This window comes from Vicugna pacos, unplaced genomic scaffold (genome assembly GCF_048564905.1).
Source record: "Vicugna pacos unplaced genomic scaffold, VicPac4 scaffold_21, whole genome shotgun sequence".
NCBI lineage: Eukaryota > Metazoa > Chordata > Mammalia > Artiodactyla > Camelidae > Vicugna > Vicugna pacos.
This window is the reverse complement of record NW_027328742.1, coordinates 18,778,776-18,797,783: the sequence shown is the minus strand read 5'-3', so window position 1 is coordinate 18,797,783 and position 19,008 is coordinate 18,778,776.

Here is a 19,008-nt window from a genome sequence, read left to right as displayed (position 1 = left end):
CGAACTGCCGAAAGTACAAAGTGAATACAAACTGTCCCCGGTCTTAAAGAACTCGGAGTCCATGAGGGACATCGCTAAGTAAATAAATAAATTCACTGCAATGCATCGTACCATAATGGGTGAGTGCACTGGCTTCAGAACCAGAAAGACCTGAGTTTGCATCCCTCATTCTGTTTATTCAAGTGTCCTCTCCGAGACTGTCCATAATCACAGCATGAGAAGCCTTGTGAGAGCTAAAGTAGGCAACCCATGTAAAACGTTTATGACACATAATAAATGCAATGCTCAAAGTGAACATTGTACTGGAATAAAGATGCAGTTTGTTCCAGGAGCACCGAGGGGGCCTCAGTGTGTGGCACTGTGGCATCTAGGGATCCTTACTGAGAAAGCAGCATGTGTGCTGTGTTTTGAAAAGTGAATAGGAGTTCGTTATGAAAAGGAAGGTAAAGACCTTCTTAACAGTAAAAGTAACAGATGTGTAGTCTGGGGCCTAAATCAGAACCAGGGCAGCGCTGGGCACGGTCCCTTGCTTTGCTACTTGTTGGCTGTGTGGCCTGAGGTGAGTGGCTTCCCCTCTCTAAGCCCTAGTCTTCTGACATCTTCCTCGTTAGGTTATTATGGGTATCCCATTCCGAGCCGGCACTTAATAAATTTTTGATGAAATAAAGGCAGGTTTGAGCACATGCAAGGAATGGAGGTGTGAGACCCCAGTGCTTTTGTCCAATCTCCACTTTTACCAATAATGCCTCAGTGCCACAACAGAAAACAGGAGATGCTCGCTGCCATTATTCCATGAACAGCAGGTGGAAGACAAAAGCAGTCTTACTGGCCAGGGTTGAGGACAAGGGCAAGAACAGAGCTGTGTGTTTGTTTTTAGTTCTAAGTGGTAGGCTCTTTGGTACCAAAGGAAGGTAATTGACTTACAGTTCCCACTAAACTTAAGAGGCTCTAGTTTGTGCCAGACGAAAATTAAATAATTAGCGAGGAATGTTCACTTCCAACATCCTCGGCCAACTGCCTATTTCTCCATAAAGATGGGTCCCCAGGGAAAGGAGAAGGATGTAACTGCAATTAAATAGGCGCATGAACCTTGCAGAGAGCTGTCACTGCAGTGCCAGAGCTTGGCTGGGCTCTGTTCTAGATAACTCACCAGTCCCCGCTCATTGTGTGCTCCAGGGGAAAATGTATCAGAATGGTGGTGAGCACTCCCAGATTTGCCCGTTCTTAAAAAATGAAAGTCAAACAAAAGAGGGCCTTCTAAAGAGTTGTCTAAAAATGATGATTCTTATGCAAAATATGGCTGAGAGGATATAATGTTTTCTTTAAAGTTTCAGTCATAGGCGCAAGTATAAAAGATGAGATGTGAAACGTATGTACATCAACCAACCTGAAATTCTCAGAATCACTACTACCTTGCCTAGAAATGGAAATTTGTCTCCTACAAACATTTATTGAGCATTTACTATATTCTAGGTCCAGTGTCAAGTCCTGTGAATATAATGCTGAATAAAACATGTGCCTTCTGTATTTCTATATCATTCAAGATTATGTTTGGTTACATATAATAGAAATCCAATCCAAAACAACAATATTTTATACCAGTTAGAAGTCAATTCTGCTCCTTTGGTACAAGGAAGAGAAGGAGCAGGCATTCCAGCACTAAAATGCCAGCTCCATAAATTCAGGGTCCCAGGCCACTTCTGTGTCATTGCTCTGGGCTCTTTAATATGATGCCATACAGTCTAACAAGGCTGCTTTAGTTCCAGCCATCACGTCCATATCCTAGCCAGTAATAAAGAAGCAGAGGCAAGGAAGGTCATGCCTCCTACATTTAAGGACATTTCATAAAAACCAGATACTTCCCAGCTTCAGGTTAAGTTAGTAATTATGTAGTCTTTATTCAGGCTACACATGTACCCAGCTAAGAATTGGGAGTTCTGTTACAAAGGAGGAAGGCAAGAACTGATTTTGAGGGATAAATAACCAGCTTTTGCCACAGGATTAAGAACTTGCTTGCTTTTTTTCCCTTCCATTGTCTTATTTATAATCAAATCATCGAAGTAGCATGACTCTCCTCTAAGAGGAAGAGAAAGCCCTGGGCACAAGTGGGTTACAGGAAAAATATGTCTTAATTTTTTCCCTGTCTTTCAGATTACTAATGGCTGAAAGTCTTGTGTGAAACCAGAACAGGAAAATATAAAAAATATCAGAGAATTGTTAAGGATGTCCCCTCAGGGGATAATTGTTTAAGCTCTTGAGGAAAAATGAACTTAGGTGTTTACCTCATGCTGTAGATGTAAAAAGGAATTTCACAAAGATTTATATGTATAAATGAATCACTTTGCTGTGCACCTGAAACTAACATTGTAAATCAACTACACTTCAATAAAAATTAAAAAAATAAAAATTAAAAATTAAAATATGAAAAAATGGAAGTATTCTACAATTAAATTTAGGATATTACATACTTAGTCTAGTGCGAGGAGGGCCATGAACAGAACACATACCTACATACATACAAACACACAGATGTCACACCATGCTCAGAAATGGCATAGTAGGAAACATGACAAAAAATGTACATAATAAAATGGTATAAAATAAAATGGTATAAATAAAATACTCTTAGTGTAAGAAAAGGATGAATGCTCCAAATTAAAACATGACAAAGGCAATTCACAAAACATTGATTTACATGAATGCAAACATAATACAGTCAAAAACAAACAAATACAAAGGGAGAGCAAAACCATAGTGAAAACTATTGGGGCTGTTTGGCCCACATTCCACTCAGTGAACTTGAACTGACCATTGCACTTGAGACAAGAGGCGTGGCCCAATCTCTCTATACTTCATGCACAAGAGATCTGCAAGAGTCACTTGGACTAGATTTGTTTTTTGCCTTAAGTGCTGTCTTTAAAATATAAGCATCATATGAATTGCAACTTCTCTTTACCCAGAGTTGGTGAAGAGCTGGAGAAATAGACTTTCTCGCACACAGCTGGTGGAAAATATAAGTTGACAGAAACTTTTCTGATGGGAATTTGGCAATGCGCGAACCTTGGCAGCCTGGGAGGTGTTTAAGAACTGTGGTTCATTCAACGAACAAGGGGACAGATTGTCAGCAAAGTTGAGCAACAGATTAGTGAAGCATTTCCAGAAGACAGGCTTGCTGGTTGGCCATATTTAAACACTTCAGTTATGTGTCTCCAAAGAGATGTAAGACTATAAACCAGTGTTTTCCAGGTGGGTCCTGGGCAGCTTGGTGCTCTCTGGTAGTCTGCCAAATGTTCTCCAGGTCTTTTCACAGTTTCAGAGGAAGAGGCTTTAAATAATTCTGCTTATATATATTTGAAATGTGAGCTTAACTATGATTTTCTAGTATTGAGTTACAGTCTGAAGCATTATATTCATAGATGTTCTTAGGCCTACTAGAATTACATTAGTTATTCTATTTTGGCTGGTTTCAGTCAACCGGTGTGGTTAATATTGGCTAAGACATTTTTTACGTCTTTTGTATGTTACCAATTTTTGTGAACGTACATTTACGTTGTCACTCTATTACTGTATTATAATCTCAATACATTGAAAGGGTCACTGATTCAGAAGTCACTGACTGAAGCACATGAGTGGTGGTAAAACAACAAACACAACTCAAAATAATGTCTAAAATATGAATACTGAACAGCCCCAGTGCAAACAGAGCCCCAGTGCAAAATTCTGTGTGCTGGGACATACGTAGTTACAAGTGTAATGATTGTTACACATATTCAAAAAACTAAAAAGGTAATAGAATCATGATGAATCTTAAAATTAGATTTCACTGAGCCAGCCAGCCATTCACTCTCGGTTCTGAATGTTTTGTCTGATATGAAATTGTCAACTAGCGGTATGAAACCACATTAAAAAAATCTCTCTAAACATAGTGACTTCTCTACTGAATACATTTAAATTTTCCACAATAAGCACAAAATAATGTTTTCCAGCAAAATACTGATGCACATTGTTGCTAAAGGCAAAGAAGAGACCAAAGCTACAGAAGCATCCTTCAAAGTCACGTTCCTTACAGCATAAAAAGAGCAAGTGTCACTCCTGACAGGCTTATAAAGGGATCCCCACTATAACAAATATTATACTTAGAAAGAAGAACAAATCATTGGTAAAATTCCTTTATCAAAGGATAAAGATGGACATGGCGTAACAACAGTAGTATCTAATGTAAAAGAGCAATTTTTCTTTCACACAGTACAGGCTCACAATTGGGGGGAAAAAAAGCAGTATGTAGTGTACAAATCAGGTCCTGACATATTATGGTGTATGTAGGAGGGAGAAGTGCTTGATGAGTCTCCGTTTGTGAATCACTGAAAAATTCATGGATGGGAACTCAGGGAATGGCATTTTGTGAGCTACGATAAAACTGGAAAAGGTACATTGCAATAAATACTGATAGAGCACCCAGCCAGCATGCAACAAGAAAAGGTATTACCACAGACGCACAAAGATGTTTTAACCGAACACCAATCCACAGGCTGATTTATTCAAAAAAGGCAGTTGGGAGAGAACACTGTTCCTTTGGCTCTTGATTAAATACTGAAGGAAATATTGACCTCTGTGAATATAAGCAAATCATAGCTACCTAGCACACATTATTTTCAATTTGCAATGCTAAGAAATGGGCGACAGGTACGAGAATGCTCTCCTCTACTGATGTATGCTTGCTGTGAAAGGGAAAGGCATGCATTCAGATTTCTAAAAGCAAGGAGTATAACAAACTAGCCAGTGCGATCTGGAGAAAGAAGAATAAAGTTAGAAAACTTACCCTGACTTCTAAGCTTACAATAAAGTTACGGTAGTCAAGACAGGGTGGTGATGGTATAAGGAACAGACAGATCAGTGGGACAGACTAGAAAGTTTTTGTATTGAGGTAAAATTCAGGTACTATAAAATTCACTATTTTAAAGTACGCAGTTTTCAAGTGTGTGTGTTTTTAAAGTATATTTTCAATGTTGTGCAAATTCACCATTACTTAACTTAAGAACATTTCCATCATTCCAAAACAGAACCTGTGCCTGTTAGCAGTCACTCCTTGTTCCCTTCTCCCTCATCCCTGGAAACCACTAATCTAGTTTCTGTCTCTGTGGAGTTGCCTACTCTGTATTTCATATAAAAGTAATCATATGACCTGTGAACTTCAGCGTCTGGCTTCTTTCAATTAGCATAATATCCTCCAGGTTCATCCATGTTGTAGCGTATATAAAGTACTTCACTCCTTTTTTATGGCTGATAATATTCCACCACACAGATTTCGTTAATCCAGTCACCTGGTGATGGACCTTTGGGTTGTTTCTATTGTTTGGCCACTATGAATAATGGTGCGGTGAACATTTGTTTTTATATGAACACATACTTTCAATTCTCTTGGGTGTATAACTAAGGAGAGGAGTTCCTGGATCATATGGGAACTCTAAGATTAACTTTCAGAGAAAGTACCAAACTGTTTTCCACAGTGGCTGTACCATTTTATATTTCCAGCAGCAGTTTATGAAGGTTCCAGTTTCAACAAATCCTTGCTGCTACTTCTCATTTTTCCATTACAAAATGACTTTGATTATAGCCATCCTAGTGGGAATGAAGTGGTATCTCATTATAGCGTTGATACGCATTTCCCTAGTGGCTAATGTATATTTTTGTGTGCCTATTGGTCATTTGTATATTTCCTCTGAAGAAATGTCTATTTAAATTCTTTGCCCATTTTTAAACTGAGTTACTTGTTTTTTTTTATTGTTGAATTTATTGACTGATTGAAGTTATTTTTAATATTCTGGATATTGGACCATTAACAGATACATGATTTGCAAATATTTTCTCCTATTCTGTAGGTTGGCTTTTTTTTTTTTCTTGATACACAAAGTTTTAAATTTTGGTGAGGTCCAACTTACCTATTTTTTCTTTGGTTGATTGTGCTGTGAGTATCAGAACTAAGAAATCATTGCCAAATTTAACATCATGAAGAGCTACATCTATGTTTCCTTCTGAGCATTTTATAATTTTAGTTTTTCTTTGATATTTCAAGATAATGTTTACATATCATGTGAGCTTGGGGTTCAAAATTCATCCTTTGTGTGTGGATATCCAGTTGCCTGAACACCATTTGTTGAAAGTCTATCTTTTTTCTTCCACTGAATGATTTTGGCACCCTTGTCAGAAATCAATTGGCCATAGATGTCTGGGTTTATTCCTGGACTCTCACTTCTGTTCCACTTGTCTGTGTGTCTATTCCTCTGCCAGTACTGCACTGTCTTTATTATTGTACTTTTATAGTAAATTTCAAAATCAGAAAATATGAATCCTCCAATGAATTTGCTAATCTTCCTTTTCAAGACAATTTTGGCTATTTGGGGTTCTTTGCATTTCCATATAAATTTTAAAATCAGCCTGTCCACTTATGCCAAAAAAAATGCAGTTGAAATTTTGATAGGGATTGCATTGAATTTGTAGATCAATTTGGGGACTATTTTCATCTTAACAACATTATGTCTTCCAGTTCATGAATATAGGATGTTGTTCCATTTATTTAAGTCTTCTATAACTTCTTTGAGTAATTTTTTGTAGTGTACATTGTACAGGTTAAACTTATTCCTAAGTATGTTATTTTTTTGATGGCACTGTAAATGGGATTCCTTAACTTCATTTTTTATTGTTTACTGCTGGTATACAGAAATACAATTGATTTTTTACATGGATCTTATATCCTGCAACTTGGCTGAACTTATGAATTAGTGAGAATATTTTTTTTCTAGATTCCTTGGGATTTTCTGTATATATAAGACCATGCCATCTGCAAATAGAGATTGTTTTTACTTCTTCCTTTCCAACAGGTATGCTTTTATATCTTTTTCTTGCCTAATTGCCTTGGCTAGGACTTCCAGTATAATTTTGGGTAGATGTGTTAAGAGTTGACATTCTTGACCTATTTATGGTATTAGAGGGAAAACTTTCAGTCTTTCTTTATTAAACATGATGTTAGCTGGGGTTTTTTCATAGACACCTTTTATTAGGTTGAGGAAGTTCCCTTATATTCCAAGTTTGTTAGTGTTTTATCGTGAAAGGGTGTTAGATTTTCTCAAATACTGCATCTAATGAGGTGATCTTTTTTTCCTCTAATTTCTTAATGTGATGCATTACATTGATTCACTTTTTTATGTTAAATCAACTTTGCATTCCTGGGGTAAACCCCACATAGTCATGGTGTACAGTCTTTTTAATATGCTGCTGAATTTAGTTTGCTAGTATTTTGTTGAGAATTTTTCCATCTGTATTCACAGGAGATAATGATATTCAATTTTCTTTTCATATGATGGGTTAGACTGGCTTTGGTATTAGGATAGTACTGGCCTCACAATATGAGTTAAGAAGTACTCTACTTTTTTAGAAGACTATGACAAGGATTACTGTTAGTTCTTTAAAGGTTTGGTTGAATTCACCAGTGAAATCATCTAGTAATAGGCTTCTCTATGTTGGAAATTTTTTGATTACTAAATCAATCCTTTTATTTGTTGTTGGTCTTTTCAGGTTTTCTGTTTGAGTCAGTTTGAGTAGTTTGTGTATTTCTAGTAATTTGTTCATTTTATTTACCTAATTTGTTGCCACATAATTTGTTGGCATATAATTATTCATAGTAATTTCTTTGAATCCTTTTTATTTTTGTAAATTCAGTAGTAAGAGACCCCTTTTCATTTCTGATTTTAGGAATTTCTTTCTTTCTTGTTCAGCCTAGCTGAAGATTTGCCAATCTTGTTGATCTTTTCAAAGAACCAACTTTTGACTTTTGTTAACTTTCTGAATTGTTTTTGTATTCACTGTTTTGTTGACTTCTACTCTAACTTTTATTATTATTTTTTTCTTGCTTTGAGCTTATCTTGCTCTTCATTTTCTTGTTCCTTTAACTGGAAAGTCAGATAATTGCTTTGAGATTTCTCTTATTTTAATGTAGGCATTTATAGACATAAATTTTCCTTTGATTACTGCTTTCACTGTATCTTACACATTCTGGAGTGCTATGTCTCTGTTTTGATTTATCTCAAAGTATTTTCTAATTTTTCTTGTAGTTTCTTCTCTCTAACCCATTGGTTATTCGAAATTGTGTTGTTTAATTTTCACATATTTGTGAATTCTCCAAATTCCTTTTTCAAATTCACTTACAATTTCATTCCACTGTGGTCTGAGGACATAATTTTGTATGATTTCAACATTTTAAAATTTATTGAGACTAGTTTTGTGGCCTGGCAACATACAGTCTACTCTGCAAAATATTCCATGTGCACTGGAGAAAGATGTGTCTTTTGCTGTTCTTGGGAAGAATGTTCTATAGAGGGTCAACTGAGTTTTCACAAAGGCATCAAAGCAATCCACTAGAGACAGCAAAGTCTCTTCAGCAAATGGTCAAGGAAAAACTGAATGTCTATACCGAAAAAAAAAAAGTCTCTACTCTTCCCTTACACAACATACAAAAATTAACTCAAGATATATTACAAGCTTAATGTAAAAGCTAAAACCTTAAAACTTATAGTAGAAAATATAAAATAACATCTTTTGCGACTTGGAGGTAGGCAGAATTTTCCTAGACAAGTCACAGAACACAATCATAAAAGAAAAAAATGATATATTAGACTTCACTGCAATAAAAAAATTTCTGTTCATCAATAGATATAGCTAAGAAAATGAACAGACAAGGCAAAGACTAGGATAAAATATTCACAAAATATATGCGTCTGACAGAAAACTGGTATTCAGGATACAAAAAGAACCTCCACAACCCAATAATTTTTTTAAAAATTCACCAAATACAAGATGAGCAAAATATTTGAACAAATATTCTACACAGGAAGATATACCAATGGCTGTGAGCACATGAGAATGTGCTAACATCATCGGGAAAGTGCAAATTAAAGCCGTAATGAGATACCACCACTACATACTCACTTACATGCCTGAAACTAAAAAGAGTGACCAATTGCTGGCAAGACTGTGAAGCAACAGAAAACTTCATGTATTTTTGGTGGCCTGTAAAGTGCTTCAGTCATTTTAGGAAAATGATCTGGAAGTTTCTTATAAAAATAAAGATACATTGACTTTATGTCCCAGACATTCTACTCCTAGGAATTTACCCAGGAAAAATTAAAACATGAATATGTATCTATGCAAAAAGACTTATATAAGAATATTCATAGCAGCTTTAGTCATAAGACGCCCAAACTGGAAATGGCTCAGGTGTCCATCAACAGGAGAATGGTTAAATAAATTGTGGTATATTTGTACAATGTAACGGAGCACAGCAATATAAAATAATGGACTACTGATACACCCAATGGCTTGGATGAATTCTTAGGAAAAACAGTTCATAATGTCTACTCTATGATTCCACTTACATGAAGCTCTAGAACATATAAAATTAATCTACTATGAAAAAAATCAGGATGTGATTGTCTCTGGAAGATAGGGTTGGGAATTACCTTGGAAGAGGCATGAGGAACTTCCTGGGGTGATGGTACTTTTCTGTGCATCAACAGAGGTTTGGATAACATAGGTGTTTAGATTTATGAAAACTTATAGAATAGTACACTGAAAATTTATGAATACATTATATATAATGGATTTTATTTTTGTAAGGAACTATTAAAAAAACTGAACTCTAGTTAACGATATGCATGCTGCAGTTTATTTTGAAATATATTCAAAAAAGAGATGAATTAATGAACAAACAGAAGTACGGATGGAGAGAGACACAGGATGGCACAAAAGGTAAACTGGAGAGTCTAGGTAACATTCACAGTATAATTCTTCTGACTTTTCTATTTGTTTGAAAAGTTTCAAAATAACATATTAAAAATGTGTCTACTAAAAGGACATAAAACCCTGAATCACATAATTCTCATAAAGCCCATTTCTATGAATTTAGGTGTTTCATCATGTGATGTTTCTTAGCAATAATTTAAGCTTTTTGAATAAAGTAAACCTATTATTTCAGGGTTTAAAAAATGCTTTTTAATGTCAAGGATAAAACTTAGAATATCTTACAAAGACCAGAGTGTGGTGCAAATAACATAATCCAGAACTTTACGTTTTCCGTCACTTGAATTTCTACACTCATCAGAGAATGCGAACCATAAGGACATGCAGACATACTCTCCAAAATCAAATGCAATGAGAGCAAAATTGGGAATCCACTTGCTGCCATCTCTCAAGTTGAAATATTCAACCTTCTGGCTTTTGAATGTGATATGCTCATTGATTTAGCATCTGACTGAATGATGAAAGTAGTCTTCAGTAGGAAATCTCTTCGTAATTTCCATGTCCATATTCAATCCAGAACCATTTGTCAGAGCCACCAAAAACTTGCTGCCATGCCTGACAACCTGTGACTGTAAATTTGGATTTTCTAATATAGTGAATAGAAAGAGCAAAGAGAGAAACTGACTGGATACAGAACGTGGCCTATGGCTCAAGTTATCTGGCAGATATTAATACTGTCTTAGCCCAGGTTCCATAGAAAGCAGAGCCTAAGGCAAAAGATTATCTGCTAACACTTCACTGGGAAGTACAATTCCAGGGAATTAAGAGTGAGGGAAAAGGGGAGTCAGTTAAGGGAAGGGATGAGATTAAATACAAGGGAGTGCATTATTGACACGGCTACATTCCTTAATACAGCTCAGTTGTTCATTCTTAGAGAGGTTTCATCATTGAGGCCATAGGAAACATACATGTTTCAGAACAACCCGCGGCAGGAAGGTAAGTGTGGGTGGAGTGGGGGGAAAGGTTAACAGTTTTATTTACTTATCTCCTGGTTCCCTTTTGTCTTTCCTCTTCCAGTGTTTGAGGTCCATCTAAAAGGTAGCAACTCTCCTTTGGCCTAAGTCCCCCTGAGTCCAGTCCAACCAGTGCAGAGGTGTGGAGTCCTGTCCTTGTCAGCTGACAGCATACCTTCATCACGCACTTGGTGGCAGAAGCAGGCTTTAGAATCTTGGGAATGGAGTGAGCTGTGGCTAGAGCAGCTTTGGCCAGGAGATAAGGCAAGTAGCCACTGTAAGTGGGACTGGGTAAGTCTGGGGAAGTTCACAGAAAGGTGGTGATAGACTGCAGACAATACACACGACATAAAATGGGCTGACATAAAAATATCGTTAACGTTTTTGTTTTAAAATGTTAATGTTTTAGTATAAAATGTATGTTAAATCTTTTAAAAATTAACCTAAAATTGGTTGTCTTTATGTAAATATAAATAATAGCCTTTTAGTAGTACTTGGTGGCCACATATTGGAGAATGAGCTATTACTGAAGTCCTTGATGTTTCATGTGGAAAAATTCATGTCACGTAGCTCACTGTATTGTGAGTAACACAAAGCATTTTTGCAGTCATTTAGCTGTATACTTCATAATTATTTCAAGAGGAACAAAGCTAGTAATAGTGGCCAAAATATTAAAATAAAATATGTAACCTTGTAATAATAAAAATACTCCATAATAAAACACATGGAGTTCATCAGTTTCACTCACATTTTAATTTTTTCCTGAGTGTAGTTCAGTGTTGTTTTTGTCTGTCTGATAATTGAAGTATTTAATTCTGCAGAGTTTCAGCTAACATCTCTTCAACACTGCCTTTCTGCAGTTCTGTCCTTTATTCCTTGAACTTCTGATATATTTTACAGTTTCCCTTTCATTATCTGTGATTTCTAAATTCTCTCTCATATTTTTTGTTTTCTTTACCTCTCCATTCTGTAATCCGGATAAATTCCTCAGTATTTCTAATCATTAATTCTCTTTTCAACCGTATCAGTCAGTGTGGTATTTATTCTGTCTTGTGAGTTCTTCCTTTCCAGAAGAAGAGTCCTCAGTAACATTTTTTTTTTACTGTATTTATGATTGGTGTTGCTTCTTTAATCTCTTTATACATCTTGTATTTATAAACACATTTATTTTGAAATTGCTTTCAGAATCCTTTAGCGTATCCACTTCCTCAATGTCAAATTCATTTAGTTGATGAGGTATCTTTCACACTTTAGTTTTCCACGTTAGCTTTGACGCTTTGTATGCAAGTTCATTTTGTGTGAAAGTTTCATTATGTTTTTCTCTCTGCACTCAGTCTTCTCTCCTGGGTGTTTTTTCGGTTGCCTTCATAGAGACCCTCAATGTAGAGTCCTTTGCTCAGAAACAGGTTTCATATTTGGAGCCCCTTAGTCCTTGTCCCATGGGACTGTATCTTAAATGACCTAGCAATTCAGCAGGCCCAGGTAGGAGTTTAAGCCTTTTCAACCTCTCAGTTCCCTGGGCGAGCCCGACCCTAGAATCTTTTTCACAAAGTGTGTCTAAATATGATCTGTCACCATGAATAGCTGTGTCTGATTTCTTTCTCCTGGGGCAAACCCTAGGTTGCCTTTCCCTGTTTCTATTCTGGAAGTCCAGTAAGATCAAGGTTTCAGAGCCCATTTGCTTTTGCGTGTTTCTGATCTACAGAAGTGGTTAGCTAATATCTGATTTTTCAGTGATAAGACTTTTAAAATTATTTCAATGGAAATACATTATTAGCCACTGTTACTCACCTGGACTATGAATGTGCAGGTATGTGTAGGGTTCTGTGATCAAACATCTCAATCTATTGAGTGGAGTTCAAAACTGTGATATAAAGTGGCATTGTTCTGATCTGGAACATTTTGTTTATTAGAAATGTGATTTAAGTATTAAGTATTAAATCTGTTAAAGATGCAATATTCTGCGTACGAAATGAACTTTTAGGGTTAAATTTAGAGGAAGTAGTTAGGCACGTGCAAAAATTTTGTCCTCTGTGATACTCATCACAGCATCACTTATAAACTAACAAACAAAGAAAAAAGAAACAACCTAAATGATCAACAAAAGACAATTGCAGGAACAATATATGGGGAATATATTCACATAGTTATTAAAACAGTTTACAAACAGTTCATTTAGTAGGATCCCATGTGTGTATTTGTGTATTTATTAAAGGGGAATATAGCAAAATATTGACAATAGTAACCAAAAGATGGTAGAAATATGAGTTATTTAAAATTTTTCTTTTTTACCTTGCCTATGTGTTATTTATTTTCTTTTGTTTTTGACTAACTCTAAAGTTTCTCAAAATAAAGATCAAAATCAAGTTGGACACTTCATTATCCGAGTTTCCATTTTCTTATCTGTCAAATAGGAAAAAATCACAATAAATTCTTCAAAACATTATGATGAGGATTAAGTGAGATAATTTATACCCAACAAGTTTGCATTTCTTTTGTATCTTGGAGAAATGACTTAACTTCTTTACAATTTTGTTTCTTTCTATGTAAAATAGGAATAAGTACACTAACTACCTCATAGGATTGTCAGAAGGATAGAATTCTGTGACGTGGTTAGTACAGTGTCAGGTTAGTCCTACTGCTGTTGCTGCTACTATTACTTTTGCTGTTGTTTTTGCTATTGTTTGTAGCCCCATCCATGCTTCCCTTTTAACAGCCTTACTGATCCTGAGTCTCATTTTCTCAGGGCTTTGCTTGGGGGATGAACTGTTAATTGATGGTAATAAATGAATACGCTTCTTCTCCTAGTAATATATTTATAACAGGAATATTTAATATCATTAATTAAAAACTTAAGAACATTAATCATTAATACCATTAATTCTTCATGAAGGGCAGGAGGAGAGAAATTTGGAGCTTATGAGACTTGAGGAAACCCGTTCAGATTGTTTGCGTTTCCCGGGCTGAGGAAGAATGGATGGGATACCATTCTGAGATTTCGTGAGTTGCACAAAAGTATTCAAGTACCAAAGCTGACAAGTCCCTATAAGATTACTAAGTTAGAAATAAAAATGCATTGTTACTGAATAACAAAAGCAAATAATAACTATATTGTATAATATCTCACTGTGTTACGAAATAATTAATGTTCAATCATGCCAGGAACTATTATGTAAAGGGAAACAGGGTTGGTTAGTAGGGGTTTTCTATCCTTGTGAGTGATTATTTAAGACAATCTCCATGATGTAGCTATGAACCCAGGAGATGTGAAGCTGTATCCTTCAAAAGCATACGATGCTTCAGTAGACTTTTAAAATTGTCATAATGAATAGGTGGGACTTCCAGCTTTGTAGAACAATGGGAAACACCTGATTATAAGTCTTCTTGTCCTCTTTCTCTCTAACACATAAAAGTAACAAAGAGAACAAATGAAACTACACAAAAAACACAGCTTCTGCACTGCTAGGAGAAAGAAAATTCTACCACCTTTAAATTAACTGTGAGTAGAAAAATAAAGAAATTCCATAGAGATACTGCTGTCCATCTGCTGCTAATTTTTAGATGCAAAGAGTGGGTGAAGAGAAGCTTAAAAGGCTCAGTGATAAAAGAGCAGAGGAGAGGAGAGAAAGGTAATTAAATCACCTTCAAAAAGAAAAAATACAACAGTAAATGCCAAAATATGAACACAGATAAAGATCTGGTTGTTCACAGCCCAGGCTATAGGGAAGGGACTTACGAGTGTGCAGGACCAGAAATGTCAGCCTGGGAGAAGTAGTGCTTCTGGAGGAGAATCAGGTAAATATAGAAAAGATGGTATCCCTTGGTGATGACACGGTGAAGAGAAAGAAGGAAATAAGAGAAAAATTAAGGATTCTTAAGAAATGAAAGGGAAAGGAAATGTAAAATTCTTTCTCCTCCTCTGCCCACCAGCAAAATCATCATTAAAATAACCTGCCCCAACGAGGACAGAAGTGACAGAAAAAGCTGCTCCCAAACTAGGAAATCAGAAATGAATAGGACTAATAAAAAAGTGTACCATATCTACACAAATTTACTGCAAAAAGTCAAATGATGTGCATAAAACTCTCCTGCTGCTGAAAAATCTCCACCCCTAACAAGTGAACCGTAAATCTGAAGAAAACTTTAACACAGCATTCTAAATGGAATTAAGTGTCCTCAATCAAAAGGAGGGAAAAACACCTTGAATCAGAAATACAAAAGGTAAGAACACAATTGGCCAGAAAAAAGGAAGAACTGAACATGAGCTGATGGAACTCAGGACAGAAATAGAAGGCAGAGACAAAGTTATAACAGAAATAAAAACTTAATAGAGGGCTCTGAAGCAAGCAGATAAGCAACCAAGAGAATGAATGTCAGATGATGACAAAAGCGAAACAGGTCAGAGAGAGAGAGAGAGAGAGAGAGTGGTTGAAATGGACGTCAGGCGAAGGGGATTGAGCCTAAGTATAATTGTGATCTGAAGAATTTTGAAACAATAGAGCAAGTGTAATATTTAATACTGAAATCTAATAAAAAGCTGTCCATAAATAAAAGGAGACACGAATCAGGGCTCACTGAGAACTGAGGAGAATGAGTTAGGTATCTGAGAAATATTCTGGTAAAACCACTAGACTTTAAAGATAAAGAAAGCCCATTAAGGCCTATAGGCAAAAAGATAAAATACATTACAAAGGCAAGAGGATCAGAATGGCATCACATTCCACAGAACTACACACAAGGCAAGGCAACAGCAAACCAGCATCTTGAGTGAGCTGGAGGAAGAAAGTGCAAACGAAGGCTATTATAACCAGCTGTATGCTCCTTCGATTATCAAGGCTGTATGAAAATAGCTTGGAAAGTGCTAGACCTCAGAGAGTACTAGACACACAGTCCATTCCTGTGGATTTAGAGCAGGGGTAAAACTATAGCTCACAGGTCAATTTTTAAAGTTTTACTGGGGGACAGCCACACCCATTTTGTCTACCTATTATCTATGGTTGCTTTTGTGACACAAAGGCAGAGTTGAGTACTCATGGTGAAGACCGCATAACTTGCAAAGCCTCAAATACTATTTACTTTCTGTCCCTAATTTACAGAAAATGTTAACCAACCTCTGATTTATAGGATGCATATCATTGAAACAAAGAGTAAATGACAAAACTTTGCAGAAGGACTGATGGTGAGTATTTTATATATTTAGCTGTAGATCTAAGACTATAATGAGAGTGGCATTGTGGGCTGAAGAATTATATGTAATCATCATACATCCTGATACAGTAGAAAGAATGTGACTACATAGTGAGAAAAGGAAAAAAAGGGTGAGTAAGTAAGATCATTGACTGTTATGTAGGTAATAGAGGAGAGTTAAAAGATAATATTTTAACTGAGGAAGAGGTTAAGTAAGTAAAGAGAATTAAGGATACTATAAAAAGTATTAATATGAATATAGCCATTGGAATAAAAATATAGACCTACTGAAATACTAGAATAATATTTTTTAAAAAGCAAATAGGGTACCTCAAACAGAGAAAGAAACTTGGTAAATACACTTTAATACATCCAATAATTACAAGTAAGATGTTATGGAAGTACTGAAGATTATATTCATATAGTACTAGGACTTAATAATAAATTCTAAATTCATGGTAGCTAGTGTTAATTACAGTTTCTATTAGTCTTCAATATCTTTTTTTTGGTAGCTATCAGTCTGTTTTCTATCTCTGTGAGTCTATTTCTGGTGTGCAAATAAGTTCATTTCTATCATTTTTTTTAGATTCCACATACAAGTGATATATATGTCTTTCTCTGTCTGACTTACATCATTTAATATGATTATTTCTAGGTCCATCCATGTTGCCACAAATGGCATTATTTTATTCTTTTTTTTATGGCTGGGTAATATTAGTCTTCAATCTCTCATTTTCAATTCTAAACAACTCTGAAAAGGTTTCCATAACCCATCTGGCAGCAGTAACTGACCTGATTTGAACTCATTTGATAACAAAACTTAACCTAAACTAATGACAGTCTATTTATAGTCTTTATTTCTACCTCATAGAGTGAATACTCATACATCTCACTATTGAAACATCAATGGGATTGATTATGGTGTGTTGCTTTCAGACACTGCTTGGGGTTTGTATGATACACAGCACACTCACCATATGACCTTTCTGAAATCTCAATGGTTCTGAATTCCAAAACATAATTTTCCCAAGGGCTCTCCATAATGGACTGTACAATGCTGCTGCTTTTACCATTATCATTACTACTAGTTCTGCTACATAATCTCCCAAATAAGGCCAGTCAAAGAAAGGGAGAATAATGTATTGCAACATTTTTAATAGCAAAGAATTGGAAACAACAACAACTTACAATAGGGAAATGAGTGCATAAAATACAGTCTACCAAATTGATAAAATTTCTGTAGTCTTTTGTGATGATTCTGTAACAACAGAGGAAAAATACTTATAATGTTAAGCAGGAAAAAATAAGGTATAACAACAATTCTAATTAGGTCAGAATTAAAAATGCACAACTATTTTTAGTAATGCAAACGATACGTACTAAAGTGACAAATACAAAAATAAAAACAAGTGACTTGTGGAAATGGTAAAATTTTAGGTAGTTATTTTCCTAATTTAAATAGGAAAATCTGCATGCTATTAAACTATTTAGGAATTATCCAGCATGACACTGAATTCAAGGTTGCCTGAAAATCAAAAGGAGCGTTGTAGTGATTAAGAATTCAGCAGTCTGTGAAACCTGCACATCTGATTAAGATTTACAATCATGAATAAAAGGGTAATTTGTTTATTTTTGCTTTTGTTTCCTTTGTCTTATGTGACAGATCCAAAAATTATTGCTATGATTTATGTCAAAGGGTGTTCTGCCTATCTTTTCTTCTAGGAGTTTTATGGTTTCTAATCTTACATTTAGGTCTTTAATCCATTTTGAGTTTATTTTTGTAGATGATGTCAGAAAATGTTCTAATTTCATCCTTTTACATATAGCTTTTCAATTTTCTGAGCACCACTTATTGAAGAGACTCTCTTTTCCCCATTGTATATTCTTGCCTTCCTTGTCATAGATTAATTGACCATAAATGCGTTGGTTTATTTCTGGGCTCTGTACACTATTCCACTGATCTATGTGACTGTTTTTGTGCCAGTACCATACTGTTTTGATGACTAGCTTTGTAGTGTAGTCTGAGGTCAGGGAGCATGATACCTCCAGTTCTGTCTTCTTTCTCAAGATTGTTTTAGCTATTCAGGGTCTTTTGTGTTTCTACACAAATTTTAGAATTATTTGTTCTAGTTCTGTGAAAAATGTCATTGGTATTTTGATACAGATTGCACTAAATCGGTAGATTGCTTTGCCTAGTATGGTCCTTTTAGCAATATTAATTCTTTCAATCCATGAACATAGTGTATCTTTCCATCTGTTTGTGTAACCTTCAGTTTTGTTCATCAGTGTCTTACAGTTTTCTGAGTACAGGTCCTTTGCCTCCTTAGATTTATTCTTAGGTATTTTTTGATGTGCTTATAAATGAGACTGTTTACTTAATTTCTCTTTCTGATAGTTTCTTATTAGATATAGAAATGCAACAGATTTCTGTATATTATTTTTTTATCTTGCAACTTTACTGAATTCATTGATGAGCTCTAGTTTTTAGTGGCATCTTTAGGATTTTCTATGTATAGTATCATGTTATCTGCAAATAGTGACAGTTTTACTTCTTCCTTCCCAGTTTGGATGCCTTTTATTTATTTTCCTTGTCTGATTGCTGTGGGTAGGACTTTCAATACTAATGTTGAATAAAAGTTGTGAGACTGAATGTCCTCGTCTTTTTGCTGATCATAGATGAAAGGCTTTCAGCTTTTCACCATCAAGTATGATGTTAGCTATGGGCTTATTATATATGTCCTTTATTATGTTGAGGTATGTTCCTTCTACACCCACTTTGTGGAGCATTTTTATCATAAATGGATGGGGAATTTTATCAAAAGCTGTTTCTGCATCTATGGAAATAATCACATGATTTTTATTTTTTTCAGTTTGTTAATGTGGTGTATCACATTGATTGATTTGCAGATATTAAACCATCCTTGCATCCCTGGGATAAATCACCCTTGACCATGGTGTATGATCCTTTCAATGTATTGTTGGATTTGGTTTGCAAATATTTTGTGGAAGATTTTTG